Source organism: Fukomys damarensis, unplaced genomic scaffold (assembly GCF_012274545.1).
Source record: "Fukomys damarensis isolate Sample0158 unplaced genomic scaffold, DMR_v1.0_HiC HiC_scaffold_27, whole genome shotgun sequence".
NCBI classification, from domain to species: domain Eukaryota; kingdom Metazoa; phylum Chordata; class Mammalia; order Rodentia; family Bathyergidae; genus Fukomys; species Fukomys damarensis.
The window spans coordinates 24,196,381-24,214,666 of NW_022900939.1; the positions used below are offsets into that span (position 1 = coordinate 24,196,381).

At 47.7% G+C, this 18,286-nt stretch overlaps 1 long non-coding RNA gene across 1 annotated transcript; it reads left to right on the forward strand.

The window, feature by feature from the left end:
- The first annotated feature begins 1,008 nt into the window (after positions 1-1,008).
- Positions 1,009-5,322, forward strand: LOC104870410. The gene is made up of 3 exons (XR_782531.2): positions 1,009-1,173; positions 2,177-2,301; positions 5,152-5,322. It is a non-coding gene; the product is annotated as an uncharacterized LOC104870410 (long non-coding RNA).
- Positions 5,323-18,286: the final 12,964 nt, after the last annotated feature.

Consider the following 18,286-nt stretch of genomic DNA (forward strand, 5'->3'; position numbering starts at 1 on the left):
TTTCCAAAAGGGTTGGCAGGGACAGATGATAGAAGTAGGAATGGTAAGAAAATAAAATCTCCTTTCCAGCTAAACTGAAACCCAAGAATGAACAGTGTGAACTATTTCATTTAGAAACGAAGATATATATTTTTTTAAAAAGAGGAACTATCTATTAAAAGCTAAAAGTGGTGTTTCCTGAAGAAGGATTTGAGGAATCAGAGAAAAGGAGCAGAGTACTAATTTATTTTTATTTTAAGCCTAGCAGTAGTGTTTGTCTTCAATCAGCCCTCATACCCACAGCTCCCAATCCATGCATTCAACTAGCTGCAGGTCCAAAATAACTGGAAAAAAAAAATATTGCACCCAAGCTGAGCATGCTTCCTGTTATTATAACCAAAACAACAAAGTATAAAACTATCTATGTAGCATTTAGGTATTATAAGAAATTTAGAGCTTATTTAAGGAGAATGTGTGCGTGTTACATGCAAATGCTGTACTATTTTATATAAGAGAATTCAGTGCCTGTGAGTTTTGGTATTTGGGGTGGCTCTGGAGTCAATCTCCTATAGACACCAAGGGATGACTATATTTGTTTAAGCAAAATATTTAAGTATAAATATTTGAATCAAATAATTTTTAAATTTAGTAATAGGTGAATTTTTATAACCTCGGATTTATAGTAGACCTTTGTAAATATGACCTGAAAAGCAAAAACAAGTGAACCGTTAATCTTTTTGGCAACATAAGAATCTAAACCTCTGTGTAGGAAAGTTATCTTTCATTGAGAGATAGATACATCGATAATTAAAAGTGAAAAATAAATGACACCTGAAAAAAAAATTTGTCACGGGTAATATGGACAAGGGCTTATAATAGATAACACAAAGGATTCACATCTGTTTCTTTGTTGTAAGCCACAGAAATTGACCTTAGCTGATTTAAGCAGTAAAAGGATAGATGCCAAGTTCTGGGCGGGCAGAGAACCAGGCTCAAAGTCCCCAGACAGCAATAGCAGTAGTGCTGTAGCTGGTCTGGAAAAAACGCCACAGCTGCCTCCATGCTGGGTGCTGGGCTCTGCCCCAGATCGGCTGCCTCAGTGCCCACTCGCTCCAGAATAAAGTCCATACCGGTCCTGCTGGCTTCCTTCATCAGCTTCCTTCCCTCAGCCCCGGCCTGCATCATAACTTCAAGGTATGATGGGAAAGCAAGCCCCAAAGTCTAGAATTAATCCAAACACAGGCGGGGATTCCAATGCTGGGCAGATAAAAATCATGACAAACATTCATTACAACCCCTATTATATAATCCCTAATCATTTCTTCAAATAAAAGATGAAAGATATGATAGATAAATAGGCAAAGAACATAAATGTAACTGATAAAATAAGTGCAATTGGTGAATAAACACAGAAAAGGCTGTCTAGCCTCACTAGCACAGCAGCTGCTAGGGTCTGCCTAGCTCAAATCCATCCCCATCTTTGCTGGCAGATTCCTGACATGGTTTGGATATCAACCCCCCCCTGCAACCAATGCAGGAGATGACTAGATCCAGTCAGCTGTGTCGACAGGCCTCTGGGTGCTTCTGGGGAAGATTCCTGTATGAGTCAGCATAAAATAGCTGCTGTAACAAATATACACAAGTTTCAGCAAGTCCACCATGAATGCTCCTGGCTAGTTGCTTCCCTTGTGTGGTTCCCCTTCAGGCAGTGACCCAGGAGGCTACACTCCTTTGTTATGGTGCTCAGCCCTCCTCACTGCATGCAGAGAAACCATGGCGGTGGCAAGCATGCCTTCTGTTCACAGCTGATTGGACAGAACAAGTCATGTGGTCATGTAGACCCACCCAGCTGCAGGGAAGCTGGCAAATGTAGTTTAGCTATTTGCCAGGAAGAAATGAGCCACTTTTAATGAACACTGGGAACTGCCTTGCTGCAAGATCCCACTGGTCCCTTCCTCCAACCTCAAGTGGGCCCTAGTCTTCCTCCTCCAGCAAAGCTCCCTTTCAGTATTCTCCATGGCCTCTGGGTTCTATTTTGCACTCACCAGCACAGGCGCATCTGATATGGCCAGGTCTTTCTGGAGTTTGTATGGCTTCTGAGCTCTGTCAAACCTGGGGCCTGCCCAGGGTGCACTAAAATGCGGGTCCCAGTTGGGCCAGGGCGTTATCAGCAGCCCTTTTCCTCTCTTCACCTCAGGTTGAGCCATCCATGAGGTTCCTGCCTTTCCACCCACACTGACACCCAGGGGGCTGCTTCTCTGGGGAGGAAAAGGAAAATACCAAGGAGAGTGACCAAGGCCACGAAGGGAAGAGGCCACTGAGGTAAGGGTGGGAATCTTCCTGGGACATGCAACGCCCAGAGAGACGGCTTCTGAGAACCCAAAGTGCACACACAAAAACATACATCCACGCAGTCTCCAGAATTAAGTTGACTTTTTTTTTTTTTAGTACCAGGGATCGAGCTCAGGTCCTTGCACTTATAGGGCAGGCAGCAGAACCACTAAACTAAATCCCCACTCTCCAGAATTAAAAGTTATATAGAGCGGGGAGTGGCAGCTCCCACCTGTAATCCTAGATACTTGGAAGACTGAGGCAGGAGGAGTGCAAGTTCAAGGCCAGCATGGGCAATTTAGAGAGACCCATTTTGTTTTTAGTACCAGGGATCGAGCTCAGGTCCTTGCACTTATAGGGCAGGCAGCAGAACCACTAAACTAAATCCCCACTCTCCAGAATTAAAAGTTATATAGAGCGGGGAGTGGCAGCTCCCACCTGTAATCCTAGATACTTGGAAGACTGAGGCAGGAGGAGTGCAAGTTCAAGGCCAGCATGGGCAATTTAGAGAGACCCTGCCCCAAAGTTAACATTTAAAAAGCTGGAATTATAACTCAATGGTAGAGCACTTGCCTAGCATGCACCAGGTCTGGGTTTAATACACAGTACTTTTCAAAAAATCAATAAAGGAAGTGAAAAAAAGGAAAGATATTCTGAGAACAAAAGTATGCATCCCAGAAGATCAGATGGAAGAGCTCCTTCACAGCAAAGAGCAAGGAGAGTACCAATAACAAGATAAGGGCTGGGGAAATCAGCTGCAGGACCTGACATCGTGAGCTGTCGGCTTTCTAAGAGGAGAGAGATGAGCCAAAGGAGATGTGATCACTTAAGAAATATTAGAGGGGAAGAGAGACATGAATCTTAATACGGAAAGAGCTCCAGGGAAGGAATGACGAATAAAAAATGCACACCCAGACTCAGCCTGGCTACTGGGTGGACTCCAGGGGTGTGACTGAGCATCCCCAGCCTCCAGAGGAGGCCCCTGCAGCCACAGAGACTGCTGCTCTCTCGATCTCGGAAGTGAGCAGGGACCGTGTGGCAGTCAGAGAGAGCAGACAACAGACTGGGCAGAGAAACTGAGGGGAGCGAGCCAGGGAACATCCTCACAAGTTGAAGATCAAATCAAAACAGAAGCCTTTGAAGAGCAGAAAATGGGGAGGGCAAGAAACAGCAACAGCGACAGAGCTCCGGGAGCACTGGTGAATAATGTGCCAGATAAATACAGTAAGAAATATAGTAAGGAAAGTAGGATCCGAGCCTGAGGCTGGAACGAACAATTCTAAAGACATCAGTGTGAGTCAGACGCTGTGGCAAGGAAGTAAAAGGGATCCTATTGGGATAGTGCGATCAGAGTAGAAAAAAAGTGAAACGTGGGAAGTAGGGTGCTTTTAATATTGAACTCGGATCCTGCAAGGCAGAATTAAATTAAGTAAGGGGAAGCGGCAAACCAGAGTGTGGTTGCTGGGGTGAACCGTGGCTGAACTGTGCAGTCCTGGACGCCACGGTCACGGGCTGCATGAGGCCCTGCACCCAGCAAGAGTGGCACGGCCCTGGGCCAGGATATAGGGGGGCAGCGTCTGAGGCCTCACCTTCCCGGTTGTGGCACAAATGACGACTCCCTTTCAGGCTAGGTCTGTGGGTGGCCGAGACAGTCACTCCCGGGAGCCTCAAACCTGCTGCTCCGACAATGAGGAGCCACCAAACTCCTTGTATAAATCTCTCCTAGTTGGACTCTTGTCAACTTGTGGTAGAACCATGACTAGTAGAAGCAGTAAACAGAAAATAAGATAGAGAAGAGAAAAATAAATGATATCACTTGTTGCAAAAAATGTGCACGGGCTAAATTCCCTCATTCGCTTTAAAGGAAAGAAGAAAAGGAAGAGAGGAAAGGGAAAGGGAAAGAGGAAGAGGGGGGAATCCATTCTGTAGATCCACTTTGGAAAACCATTTGTCTTCATCTGCTGAAGGTAATCTAGTGGCTCCACTCTTAGGTAAACATCCAAGAAAAATGAATATTAGCACCAAAAGACAAGGATAGAAAGTGTCTGTGGTACCGTCACTCGGTAGCCCCAAACTAGAGGCGACCCCATGTCTGGCAATAGACCAGGTAAATGATGGTGTGTTCACGAAAGGGACCGCTACAGATACAGGCTGAGAACAGATGGCAGCTCCACCGCACCTCCGTGGTGTGGAGGAATCTCACAGATGTGTCACAAAAGAGCGTGTGCTGTGGGATTCGATACATACAAAGTTCAAGACCAGGGGCCAGCAGTAGAAGCCAGCGCAGTGGTGCTAAGGGCAGGGACTAGGAGGGAGCTTTGCAGGGCATGAAATGTCCTGTCTTCATCCGGGTGCTGGCTGTGTGGACACGGATATGCGTCAGGGGTAACCAAGCTGTCCACTTAAGATCAGTTTTACCCATGATGCTAGGTGTTCTTGATCCCTTGATTAATGTTTACATCCAATCAAGCTATTGGTTTTTTGAAAAAACTATATCTAAACAAAAAGAAAAATTGCTGAAAAGAAACAAAACAAAAAACTGCTTGAGAAAGACACAACCCAAAAGAAATACATTTCAAAGACAAATGGACACTCTCTGTTACCTGCTCCTTTTAATTTCTATTTAAATTTATTTAATGTTATTCATTTATTTGTTAGTATTGGAGATTGCACCCAGAGGTGCTCTACCACTGAGTTATATCCCTAGCCTTTAAAATTTTTACTTTGAGTCAAGATCTTACTAAACTTCCCAGGTTGACCTCAAACTTGTGATCCTCCTGCCTCAGCCTCCTTCCTGAGTGCTGGGATTACATGCTAAGTTTTACCTGCTCTCTCTGATAGGTCTGCTTGCTGTGGAAGTAGCCAGCTCCCTTAAGCCTCCACCCCCAGAAACCTCTTGGCCTTCAACCCAAGAAAACCTGCTTCTGACACTCATGAACAGAAGACGGTCTAAATTCCTTCACCGAGCACCTCACTGCTTGGTGAGTCCTTCTCTCCCCTCCCAACTTTTCTGCCGGCCCCAGTCCGTTCCCCAGTGACAGCTCTCTACAGGGACCTCAGACCACTGTGGAAGGGCCTTGCCTCCAGGAACCAGTCCCTGACTCTGACGATGTCCATGGGGCTTGTGAGACCAGTGGTACACGATTAAATGGATTCTTACTGGGTGCCAAGAAGCCTCTTCTGTCTCATGCACCCTTTGGTGTCTATATTGCTGCTCTGGGAGAAATGGGGCCACAGCACACCCATTTGGCCGTTGACGACAAAAGTCCCCTAGAGCTGAGCTGTCCCAGCCCAGCACAGCCCAGCAGCAAGAAACTGCCTGTGCCCCCAACTCGAGCCCCACCTGTATCACCTGAGCTCCAACCTTCCACAAAATCATGAGAAACTGCTCTTGAGATCATGAGAACAAGCCACCCAGTTCGGGGACAATTTGCTACAGAGTACTATTGGACAATAGCTGACTGACACTTCCTGTCACTCAAGGATGTGTGTCAGGACCACATGAGGGGCACGGCAGCCATTCAGAGGAGGGAAAGAGATATCCGGAAGAATCAAGAGCTCCCTAGAAGAGGCAGCTGTGTGTCGGCGTCGTGCCGTGCGGCCGGTTCTGCACATGAGCCTCTCATTTGTCCTCATCAGCAGCCCTGCCAGGTGACCACGCCTCTTCACTGTCACGCGACTGCTGTCAGCTGGGGTGGAGCTGTCTCTTGCCCTTTACACGGGGCACCTCTGCCAGTGCACAGCCCGTCTCTCCTGCCTCAGTCACTCTACCACCACCGGAAGCAGTACCCACCCCGCTGCCACCGAGAGGAGAGTTTATTTTGGTTCACAGTTGCAGAGGGGCAATGTGGAGAAAAAGTGCTCAAACCACGGCATCAGGAAGCAGAAAGAGAAGGGAGGAGCCAGAGACAAGAATGTTCCCTTCCAGGTCACACCCCAGCCACCTACCTCCAACCAGGCCCTACCTTCAACAGCGCGGTCAGCCACGAACTCCTCAGGGCAGCCCCATGACCCAGCCACCTTCCACACCAACAGTCTCTTGGGGATGTTGTAGATCTAAGCCATAAGAGTATCCCATTGATTGTACCTGCTCAGACCACTCCTCCCGTCCTCACCTCCCTGGTGCTACACTGCCATTGGGCCCCATGCTTCTGCGGGGACCCTGAATCTCCCCCCATCAGCCCTGCAGCCAGGGAGTGGCCTCCTGTGCTTTTTGTCGGGGAGGGGATAGTCTCAGTGCTGGAGAACTCAGACCCCCAAGTTTGTGCACCCTCGTTCCAGAGAAAAATGAGGCTGAAACCACAGCAAACATAGAATCGCTGGAGATGCCCCTCTGCAGAGGGCAAGACAACCGATGATAGAACTGGGGGAGACATTGAGGAAGCGAGCCCTCAGCTCTTGGAATGAGACAGAAACAGCTCAAGATCCACTCAGAGTGTCCCAAGAGCCAAGAGAAGTCCGTTTCCAGAGGGAAGGGTGCTTGGCTGACGCTGTGGGGTGTAAGGGAAGGAAAGCTCAGCAAGACCCCTCTCCAGGATACGGGAGACTCGCTTGACTTTTGGGGATGCCGACTTGCAAAGCGTTTTTTCAAAGACCAGAACCAGCTCCTGAACACCCCATTCGAGCTTCATGGCAGCTGATGGAACTGGTATCAGGCTTTGTCCAAGGCCACTGACTTGGGTCCACCCCCGAATGGAATACAGAAAATTGGTTCTCCATTCCTTCCAGAAAAACCCCTAACTCCGGGCCATTTTTACCATTTTCGCCCAGGTTACTGCTTTCTGCTGTGCTCCCCATCGTTTGGTACAAGAGACCAAAGCACACGGATAAGATTGGGAGGCCTCTCAGAGAAAGAAAGAGAAAGAGAAGAGGAAGGAAGAGGAAAGGAAAGGAAAGCCAAAGCGCTTTGTTTCCATAGCTCTGGAATCCTTTTCTCTGAATACCTGGGCCCACCATGTCTTTCCTGGGAAAATTCCAGAAGAACAAAGCCAAAATCCTTCTCAGACTCAGCCAGTCCCAATTCTGTCCCGATACCTGAGCCCCCTGGGCAGCAGAGCCAAAAGTGGGACAAGATTCACACATCCAGCCCAGGGCTGTGTGTGCCAGGCTCGTGTTCCAAAAGTTGTTCGGGTATCCTTGACCAGTGGTTCTTGGAAAATGACAAGGGACTCCAATCACGTGAAACTGTCTGTCCTATCTGCTCATGGCTCATCGGTTTCCCAGGTGAGTCTCCCCACTCCAAATCTCTGGTCACCAACAATGCCCCAAGACACCAGGCCAGCCCTCATCTTCCCTCCTACTTTTTCCTTCCCTCCTAATTACACACCAGAGTCTAGGAACTGACCTGGCGAAAACAGGCTCATCTCCAGGTCAAGAGAATCTGACCCCTCAGCAAGGGAACTTCCTGAGGAAGAAGAGGCAGAAGGACCACACAGCAGCACTCAAGACTGGAGCACTTTGCTCAGTGGCAAACACAAGGCTGCATGGGTGGGTGCAGGGATGGGCAGGTGGGGGGGGTCCTACACTGGCCTCTGAGATCCCACCCCCCTGCCAAGCAGGGTCACTTAGGATGCTGTCAAGAAAATGAGAAAAGCGGACAATGTCATCAAAAGCCACACTCTCTCTCTCTCTCTCCACTCTGTCTTCAAGACATTGGCTTCATCCAACCTCAGCAGCTGGACGGCCCCTGCCCTGATCAGTCACAGTCAGTGGAAGAGGTCCAGTCTTGTGCTGGTGGCCAGGCCTGATTTGAAGGCAGAAAGCCCTGATTTTCAGCCTTTCCTATTCTGGCAGTGTAAACACTCCTACCAAGCTCCTAACGGGACTGCACAGTGGGAGAAAGGTATATAATGGATTCTCACAAGCCGATGCTACAAGACCTGGAGCATCATGGGGGTAGGGAAAATCCCCATGGAATAGAGGGTGGGGAAATGTGGATTGGCTTAGACCAGCCTGGGCTTCCATGGAGCCACAGTTAACTCCACTTAGTCCTTTCGGCAGCTCGCTACTTGGGCTGGCAGGGGAGAAGAGAGGACATTGGAGAGGCAGCCGTGAAGGGGACAGCGAGGGCCTCACACTTTCCCCGGTGTCCCTCCCAGCAGCCCTGCCCAACCAGCACCTCACAACCCTGGCTGTAGCCCTGACGATGCCCTCCACAAAGTGCAGAGCTGATTCCCGGTGTGGGAGCGAATGAAGCCACACGGCTGACAGACAGGAGGACCTCAGAAATAACAGGGTGGCAAAAGTTCCAGGAACCATTTCACAGCCCACAGTGTGGCTGCATGGGCTGGTACCATCGCAGCCTGGCCACTTACTGCCAAAGAGGAAGCCGGTAACCCTCACTCCCCACTCTAGACAAGACGAGTCCCTGGGTCCACTGCAAGTAACAGAAGTCATTTTACTTCCAAGGTAAGAAGGCACTTGAGGAAGCCAGAAAGACAGCTTTCTAAGCCCAAAGCCGGAGGTCCCCATTCCTGCGGGAAAGGACAGGGCTCCGACAAGCCTGGAGCCACACAGTGGCTTCCAAGTGATGCTTCCAGCATCATCTGCACAGAAAACCTGTTTCTCTTTTTGCCAGCAGAGCTAATTGCTGAATTAATTGGCAATGTGTTGTTAGGTGAAAAAGAGCAAGTTATGAAACTGTATTTATAGTTTGACCTTATTCTTGAAGAAAGAGAAATACGTGTATGAGTTAGTGGGGTCTTTCAGTGCCCATGTAAATGGACATAGATGGTAAGAATAGATCCAGGATTCTTACTGGGGACGACTTTGTCCCTCCACCCCCACTGGACACTTGGCAATGTCTGCAGACATTTCTGACTGTCGTGTCTCAGGAGGAATGTGTTGCTGGCATGTCATGAGTGCAGACGATGCCTAGACAGCCCTCAGTCCAGACCGTCACTCAGCCCCGGGTCAACAGTCCCGAGGCGACCCTGAGCTTAGCAGTGCTCCCAAAGTGGGGTCCTCAAACCAACAGCAGCAGTGGCACCCAGAAACTTGTTAGAAATGCACAGTTTTACCTTCCCCCAAACCTACTGACTCAGCCACTTGGGGTGAGGCCCGGAAATGTGTCTTGCTAGAACCACAGGGCTAAGAATAGACGTGTTTTCTCTTTGGAGGGGAGACCGTTTTTCTTTTTCTCTGTATTTTCTAAACTCCCTGTATCTTGTGATTGGACAAAGTATAATCGAAGGTCTTTTTGCTTTTTTTTTTTTTAAGATTGCAAAGATATATGATAACAAGAAATGAAGATACTACATAAAAATTTCAAATATACATATATATGACAGCAAAAAAAGGATATGAAAGAAACAAGAATTTATGTAACAGACTAATTGAAATACATTAGTTTGATATGATCTTCAAACATTATGTTCTTGGGCCGGGGATTTAGCTCAGAGGTTCTGCTTTCTGCCTCACAAACATTATGTTCTTTCTCATTTTCTTATATTTTTGAAATAATATAATTATAAATAAAACAAAGTTACATATTATAGTTGAGAAACTGTCCAGAAAATTTTACAATTTATAAACTCCTTGGTTTAATTAATTAATAAATATCATATGCTTGTTGATTGTACCACAATTTTCTAACAAAACTTCCCACAGAAAACAATGTACTTGTATTTGAAATTCAAAAGCAACTTTAAAAAGTTCACATTTTTAAAATCAGATATTTGTTTCTATTTTATTATATCCCATACTTATTTTTATATTTTTATAAGCATAATGATAGAATTTAACCCCAATAAATATGTAATATTCTCCCCAAATGAGTGACTATGAAGTCAAGCATGTATTTTAAAGAAATCATAAGGTTGCCAGAGAAACTATCAATATGCCAAATGTGCACAATCCTACCACATTCATGCCCATGTCTCTCATTTAATAGTGCACACATATAGTAAAAACATACCCCACACACATATACACAATGCATATTTTCTACAGTACAATATATACTTAGGTATAATAAAACTGCAGTGATGTGTGGAATGTTGGTGATTTGTATAATTTGAGAAAAAACAAATATCATCTTTGAGGGAGTTGGAGAATTTGTATAATGTACCAGATACTAAATGATATTAATGATTAAGTATAGTCATAATAAAATTTACTTAAAATTAATATTCATCATCAGTAGAAAATAGGTACAAAGATATATTGATAACCTAACAACATTTGTCTTAACAAATTTCCAACCAAACAAGCTTTAGTGACAGAAAAGGAAGTTTGTAGAAGGAAGGGATGAAAGAGGAAAATGACAGAGGGACCTTAATACTTTTCATACTACTCATATATACAGATTTCATAAATTCTCAAATAAAAAAAGCAAAGAAAATGAGAACCAAAATAACTCATCAATTTGGTAGACCAACATACAGAGACAAGGATTAATGTATTGATAAATTTTAAAAATATGAAATGTAAAGCCTGAGATTTAGCTCAATAGTGCTACACCTGCCTAGCCAGAGCAATGTGCCGAGTTTAATCCCCACCATCAGAGGAAGAAAAAGAAAAAGGAAAAAAAGAAGAAAAGAGGAGAAAAAAAGCATATATACTTTCTGACATACTCAATAAATTAAAAATAAATTATTTGTTATCTCTTCCTCTTGAATTGTTCCCTTCACAAGGATGTAGTGAACTTCTTTGGCTCTTTCAATCAGTTTAAGTTTGAAACTTACTTTGTCTGTGAATAAGATTGCTGGCCCTGCTTTTTTGGGGGCGGGGGGAGCTCCTGTTACGTGAAGAAGTTTTCTGTCCCTTCACTTTAATCGAAGGTCTTAATCAGTCAGCCGTGGCAGGTGGCCAAATTGCTGACCCTGGCTCAGCTTAAGGAACCAGCTGTGTGGCCATGAAGGATAAAGTCGAACTGGGCCTCTGCTTCCTCACCTGTGAAACAGGTGTCACAACGGTCCCTGACCCTCAAGCTGATAAAATGGGGGATAAAATGAAATCCCAGGCAGAAGCACCCAGAACCATGCTGGGTTTGTGAGAGGTGCTCGGCCAGTGTGGATGGGGAGGGTCCAGGAGGAAGAGGAGGGCAGATTCCAAGGAGGCTGAAGCAGAGGGTGGCCCAGGGCCAGGGTACAATGGGAAGCAGCTCTAGGAACCCACCGAGACTCTGACCATTGCCTGTGTACGCCACAAGGGACACAAAAGTAGCAGGAAAGAGGCCTGGACCTCCCTCCCCTGCCTACTCCTGGCCTGGGCCCCTTTGGGGCTGAGATTTGCAGCCACTAGGAGCTCCAGCTCCACAGTGCCTGAGAGCTGGCTCTGAGGGTGTCCCGCACACTCCACAGGTCACCAAATGAAGGTCAGATGATGATGTCCTCCCGGGCCCTGGGAGGAAACCAAAGATTAGCTCTCCACTTGGAGAGGGGTTGGGAGGGGGGATGCCTGTGACTGAGCCAAAAGCAAACTTTGCCCGGAACTTCTGTCTCTTTCTGTAAAAACCCAAATGTGTGGGGAGGGGAGATTGTGCTGGGCATCCCCGATAGATAGGGAGAAAAAAGAAAGGAGCCACAGAAGGGCAGAGCCCCTCAGTGAGGGCCCAGAGCCCCTGTCTTACAGTAGCTAAGAAAGGGGCCAGTCACAGTGTCCCAAGAGAGGCTGCCCAGGTGAGGCCTCCTTGAGGCTGCACACAGGGAAACAACAGGTCCCCAGGAAACCAAAGGCATGGCAAAGTCCATCTCCATGGTGACCAGGTAGCCCAGAGAATGGTCCCCAAAGCCACAGAGATGTGCCAGGTCCCTGTTCAGTCTTGGGGAGGAGAGCCCACTGAGGGTGAGGACTCAGTTCCCTGTGGCCCAGAGTCAGGCTAAATTGGATGCAAAGCCCTGTCAGAGGGAACAGCAGTTTAAGCTTGGAACCGGAAATGGTACCTGTTAGCACCTGTACCCCGCCCACCGAGGGAGGAATCGCTGTCCCCTTTTATAGATGACAAAGTGAACTTAGAGGCAAGCACCTTGTCCGAGGTCATAGTTCAGGCTAGGCTGCCACCAGCCTCAAGGGATCCCCACCGGAGTGGCACCTCATTCCTATCTCCTCCACACGGTACGCTTCCCACTTCCATCAGAGGCTCCCCCTGCTGCCCAGGAGGAGAGGCCTGCAGAGATGGGACAGAGCAGACGGCTCCTGGCACCAGAAGACATTTGCCATTTGGAATGGAAAAGGGGAATGGAGAGGGCTGGGGAAGTAGCAGAACCAACAGAAAGCCAGGGTAGCCAGTCCAAGGGAAGACAGTGCTTGGCAGGCCTCTGCCCACCGCAGGTGGAGGTGACTCTGCCCTAATGTGAGCACACTACACACAGACTTGAGTGTCCCTGGTCCACACAGAACCCTCACCTTCTAGCCAGAGTGCAGACCACACAATCCCGGTGGGTGACAAGTTCCCCTCTCCACGCTGACAAGATCCTAGTTATTTAGTCTCATGTGTGTCCAGCCACCTTTTTCGATAAGAGGCACATTGTGTATGAAGGCATTTTCTCTACAGCTCTGTTGACCTGGACACCATCAGATCCTATTCTAGAGCAAAGCAGGGCTGTCTTCCACAGGAAAATGTCTAAGGCCCAGTAGCAGCTTCAACCCCCAGAGGGCCCCAAACCACACCACTCCATAAAGCGTAGCGGTACCTGCTACCCTGACCCTGGCCACCCACACTGTCATCTTTTTAAGTCACAGTCAGAGCACGACCTGGGGTCAGACTCCAGTTGATGCCTTCTACACATTATGGGTTGCCAGAAAAAGCCAGCTACCCAGAGTTACTATACTAAAATAAGAAAGTCACGCCACTCACCAGAGGTCTCCTGCCTAGGACAGGTCTGAACCCCATTCAACAAGTTGGGCATTTTGGATGATCTTTCCAGACTTCTTTTCCTACACCTGTAAAATGGAGATGAAGTGACTTCTTCCAGGGGTTCTCCTGAGGATTTGTGAGGCTCTATGCTGACAGCGCTCAGCTGACCCCAACTCATGTCTGGCAGATAGAAAGTATCTACTACATAGGGCCCTTAACTGCCTGGGTCAGATCTTGCACTGCAGCCAGGCACCTTCTGATTTACTTCTGATCACTGGACACATGGTCACTGTTTTGTTTCTAGGGGATCAGAGCTCTGGCTGCCATCCTTCCATCCCAGGACCAGTCAGGGACCTCAGTCTTGATGTTCTCACAGGTGGAGGCCCAGGGCAGAGTTCTGAGCAAAGCCATTGTCTCCATCTGTTTTCTACAGCTATAACACAATATCCCAGACGGGGTAAACTGTAAACAACAAGAGTTTCTTTGGCTCACAGTTCTGGAGGCTGAGAGGTCCAAGATCAAGGGACTGCACCTCATGGGAGGCATAATGTGAGTCTTAGTGAGTCATAACATGGAAGTGTAATGGCAGACTTATAGTCCACAGTGTGGCAGCTCTTAGTGGTGTAGCAAGATCAGGCCAAAAAGAATTGAGAACTCATCTGGAGGTTGGAGGCAAGTACACAGCTTCATTATGCCAACAGGCTGACTGGGGATTTCTCCAAACAATGATCGGCCAGGAGCTGGCAGTGGACAGGGTTTATATGGATGAAGGGAAGAGGGGCGGGGATATGGAAGCAAGGCAGTTAACATCCGTTTATTGGTTGAGGAAATTACATTCAGTTTACATGATTGGATAGTTAAGTGCATGGGAGTTTGCCTCATTTGCATATGGCGGGAAAGTAGGGTTTACATCATCTTGAGGCTATAGACACTTACTGAAAATAAAAGACAATGAAGGAGGAGGACAAGTCCAGACAGCCTTGAACATGTGTGAGGTGTGGGAGAGGGTATGAGCTGGGAGTGCCTCTTCGTCAGGTCAGCAAGCCACAGAAAAACTTTTTGCTCAAAAGTCATTTTTCCAGCTCAGAAGAAGAGCAAAAACACTTACAAGACAGGAGAAGAAAGGAAGGAAAGAAGGGGAAGCTGGGCAGAGCACAGTGTTGTAAGATTCAAAGTCTCACTTTCACTCCACGGAGCGGGAACAGCCAAAAGGGCCTCCACGATGCTGAGTCCTATAGTCCAACGATGGCTCCGGAGGCAAGACCCAGGGACTTACTTCCGAAAGCCGTGAACAGCCAAAAGGGCCTCCACGATGCTGGGACCTATAGCTCAGCGAGGCTCTGGGAACTCGACGGAGGAACGAGAATCCCCCAGGAAGGAACACACCAGGCTGGAGGGTAAACAGACCTTTATTAGTCTGGCCAGACGGCACTCTCAGAACCAAGTAGCTGCCTCAGAGAGGTGCCAGCTCAGGGGCTGAGGTCCTTTTTATAGGGGGGTACAAAGGGGGGTCAACATTCTAAGCTTGCAGGCAGAGGACAAAGGTCTGCTGACTTGAGCTGGTGGTCAGCAGTCACGTACTTGGCAGTCACACATTGATGATTAACAGATACCTATAGGATGGTTCAAAGGCCACCAAGACATTCAGGATGAGCAAAGAGTTCGACAATTAACTTGGGGTCTCTATGTATCTCATAGTCTAGAACCACTAACTCTCACATTAATTCGGATCCGGACTTCAAGCAGTACAAGACTGCCTTATATTCCTAAGCCAGGGTTAGAACAAAGGTCGGAGCTATGGCTACAGTGGGAGGGGGTTAGAGCACTGTCTCCTAGGCCCCTTGTCATTTAGCATGGGCTTGTAATTTGGGTCTTACACTGTCTTTCTTAGAACCAATGCCACAAGGACTCCCCACCTCCTGAATGGCACCAATTCATTCACAAGGGCAGAGCCCTCCTGATCCAACATTTTAAAGACCCACACCTCTTATCACTGCTACAAAGAAAATTAAATTTCAACACAAGTTTTAGAGGGGAATTTCAAATCATAGCCGAGACTGTACCGCGTCCCTTGGAGCTCTTAGGAAGACAACTCACCCCAGAACCAGATGCTCCTCGTGGCCCAAGGAGACTTGGGGCAGGGGTCTGTGTCTGAGAGGAGAGCATGAGGCTTCACAGGGCACGAGAGGAAACAGGCCGGGGGTATCGCTCTTCACGTTTCCCTGTTGGGACCCATTTTGGGTCCTGCCTAAGCATCTGGCTGGCTGAGAAGGTGACAGCACCTGGCTTTTAACAAGAAAAGAAAGAATGATCCTCAGAGGGCCTGATGATTACCTGTGGTTTCCTTAGAAACCGAGCTCCCTGTTCACCTTCCTCAGGTGTCTTTTTATCTGTCTCCATCCTCCTTCCCTTGCCTTGATCCGGGCTGTGAATCCAAGAAAGGCTAAGAGGGAGTGGACCATCAATGGAAAAAATAATCCTACAATTTCCCTGCCTTTCATCTACAGACCATATTTCAGGAGAACCAAGCAGCTCTAGAGGTAAGGGAAAGAATTCCTACAAATAAACGTAAGAGGAAAGATAGAATCAGAAAGTCATTTTATAGCCTCTAACAAAATCACTGGTTCAGACAATGGTTGAACCATTGAGAGGAAAAGTTGTTGAGTGTTCTAGTTAATAGCAAGCCCCCTCCTCAGCAAAAAGGTGAATAAACAACAATGCCACTCATGTTCAGAGTTGCTTAGGCTCAGTTTGGCAGATCTCACCTGAGGTCTTTAATATAGGTGGTCAGAAGGCAAGAAGGGCTGAAGTCCATCCCTGTGCACAACATCCAAGATGGCCTCATCAACCTCAGGTCTGAGGGGCAGAAATGGGTCTGTGTGTGTGTGTGTGTGTGTGTGTGTGTGTGTGTGTGTGTGTCCAACTTGGGCTTCCTTATAGCATGGCAGCCTCAGAATAACCACAGTCCTCACATAGCAGCTAGCTTCCCTCAGAGTGAAATTCTCACTAAGTAACTACAGCTTCTTGTGAGCTAGCTCAGAGATCACACCTTCCAGTGCACCAAAGCCAGTCAGAGAGCCACCAGCTTCAAGGGAAGGAGACACACAGGGGGTACACACTGGGGAGTCTAGCTCTCTGGAAAGCCATCTTTGGCAACTAGTTACCAAGCAAGGCATTTTACTATAGAAGGGTCAGGCTGTCACCATCTGAACCCACAGATCCATTCTGACCTTGCTAAAAGAGAGACAAAGTGCCCAGACGCTATGCCCATATCCTGCTATGGTACAACAGCCCTGCCCGGGACTGATCCTGTGAAAAGCTGAACCCAGTTCCAACCAGGCATCCACTGTGTGTTAGTCAGCTTTCCATTATTATAACAAATACCCCAAATAATCAATTTAGAAAGAAAAAAGCCTCACTTTGGCTCATAGTTTGGGGGTTTTGTTTTGTGGTTTTTGTTTGTTTGTTGAGATGGAAGTCTGGCTATGTAATTCAGGCTGGCCTTGAACTCACTATGTAGTCCAGGCTGGCCTTGAACTTGCAGCGATCCTCTTGCCTCATCCTCCAAAGTGGCTGCTATTACAGGCGTGCACCACCACATCAGAATTTAAAGCTTTTTATCAACAGTTGATTGGCCTCACTGCGTTGGGTGAAACAGGACATCATGGCAGGAACTTGAGGCAGAACAAAGCTGCTTGGCTTACCTCAAGGCCAAGAAGCAAAAGAGAGGGAAAAGGGCTGAGGTCCTTTAAGGGCACCCCCAAGAGACCGTTCAAGGGTCTCTCACTAGGCTCCACCCCTTACAGGTTCCACTGCCTCCCAGTTATGCCACTCTGGGAACCAAGCCTTTGACGCATGGGCCATTGGAAAACATTTAAGATCCAAACTACAGCACAATGCTAGCATCCAAGTACGAGAAGTGTAGGAGAGAGAGGTCTGCCAGGCTCTGAAGACACAAGCAGGGGAGTCTGGAATGTATGGCAAACCTTGGGAGAAAGGACCAGGCTCCTTCCATGTCAGCAACATTAAATTTTAAAAAGAAGGAAGAGAAATAGGGCAAGATTGAAAAGGCCTTTGGAGAACTGGCAGCCAAATGCCACCCCTGGGCCTTCTCTGGATTCAGATTCCAGCAAACCAATCAGAGTATAAAAAGCCACTTTGAGACAAACAGGGAAATCTGATTATGGACTGGGTACCAGATGCTCCCCAGTGGTTAATATTTATTTTATTAGATGTAATGGTGGCTTTGTGGTTATGTAAGAAAATGTCCCTTTTTTTTTTTTTTCAAGAGAAGTACATAGAGGTGAAGTCACATTATGGCTGAGATTTTATTTTAAATACTTCAGCAGGGAGTGGGGGGAGGGGAGAGAGGGACGGAGGGAGAAGGAGAGGGAGGGAGGACAGACTTGGAGAGTGACAAAATCGTGCTAATTATCACATCTGGGTGGGGTGGGGCCACGGGGCTCCATGGCCACGTTCTCTCCCTGTGTGTGTTTGAAATAGTTCATAATAAAAAGAGAAATTTTAAAGGGGAGCCATTGAGAAGGAGCCTTTTGTTCCCCACTGCTCCTGACAGCATGGCCTCGCTCTGGAGTCATTTGTCACAGTACAGCTCAGCTGCCCCGGCGTCGTCAGAACAAATGTGGCATTTCAAAGTCACCTTTCAGAAAGCCAGAGGCCGCTGCCTCAGCTGTCGGCTTCCACCCCTCCTGTTGTTAACTGGGGGCTCCGCTCAGTGAAATGGCAGATTTTAGCTCCTGAAAGACAGCAAGCTCCTCTACCTGGGGATCGCCTCTCACTGGGGTTCTGTCCCCTCTGTGGGGTGACATCAGCTTCAAGAGGACCCCGTGGGCCACATGCTGCACCAGGAAAGGTTTGAAGCAGACCAAAGAAGGTTGACTGTGCACTCTACGGCCACATGTGCACCCCCCAAGGGCGGGAGACGGGTTGGACTGGCTGTGGCCAGCCCTCCAGAATCGACACGGTTTCTTCCTTTGTAAAAACACAGTTCTAGGGCCGGGATCTGACTCAGTGGCACCCGAGCCTGTCTTGCAAGCACAAGGTCCTGAGTTCAATCCCTGGTACCAAAAATAAATAAATACCTATATACATACATACTCAGGGCTGAATCAACAGTCCCCACTCCTGGCTCCCCCTGAAGAGATGTCTCTACCGCAG